Source organism: Propithecus coquereli, unplaced genomic scaffold (genome assembly GCF_000956105.1).
Source record: "Propithecus coquereli isolate 6110/MARCELLA unplaced genomic scaffold, Pcoq_1.0 Scaffold200, whole genome shotgun sequence".
In the NCBI taxonomy this organism is placed as follows: Eukaryota; Metazoa; Chordata; class Mammalia; order Primates; family Indriidae; genus Propithecus; species Propithecus coquereli.
The window spans coordinates 592,968-593,795 of NW_012144968.1; positions in this window are offsets into that span (position 1 = coordinate 592,968).

Genomic DNA, 828 nt, shown 5'->3' on the forward strand with positions numbered 1-828 from the left:
GACAATGTCAAATGTGTGTGAGGAAAGAGGCCTGATATTGGAGACTCAGCTATTCATGAGTCAGAGTTAAAGAGAGCAAAGTTTTTAATTGCACTGGAATGCCTTCTGTCATTTGAAACGATCTGGATTACACAGTTTCTAAATAATCAGATGGTAAGCCAAACCTATGGAATGACTTTCAACCTTGATAAAAGAAATGAGCACAGGCCATTTAGAGATAGTAATGAGGGCAGGACGAAATTTTCCATGACATAAATAGAACACAAAACAATTTAAAATGAAGTGAACAGCAGTGCTGAGATGAAGTAAGATTAATGAACTAATAGTTCAATTGAGGCTTTTCTTGTGATTCTGAAGATTAAGTTTATCAAGGACAAGCTTCAGAGGAATTTCTAAGTCATGTGATGGGATGTCAAGGTCAACTGAAAACAAGTACAATCAAATGGCCCCATGTTCACTTCTACTGTTCCTAGTTTCTTCTGTAATTCTTCGTTCTAAAGTTTAGAAAGCCAATGTTTATTCTTTCCGAATCTAAACTGTGTTTTCCAGTTTTTCTTTCTCTAAAAAGCTAAAAGTAAATCTCTTTTGTATATTTCCCCTGGTAACCTACTTCAACTGAAGCACTGAAAGAGTAGATTACATTTTGTTTGCTCCTAATTATGAAAGTTTTTTTTACACCATGTCACTCTGTTCTCCACCTCATTTGTTCAAATTATTGTGGTTGGTTATTTATGTTCTAAAGTTTAGAAAGCCAATGTTTATTCTTTCCGAATCTAAACTGTGTTTTCCAGTTTTTCTTTCTCTAAAAAGCTAAAAGTAAATCTCTTT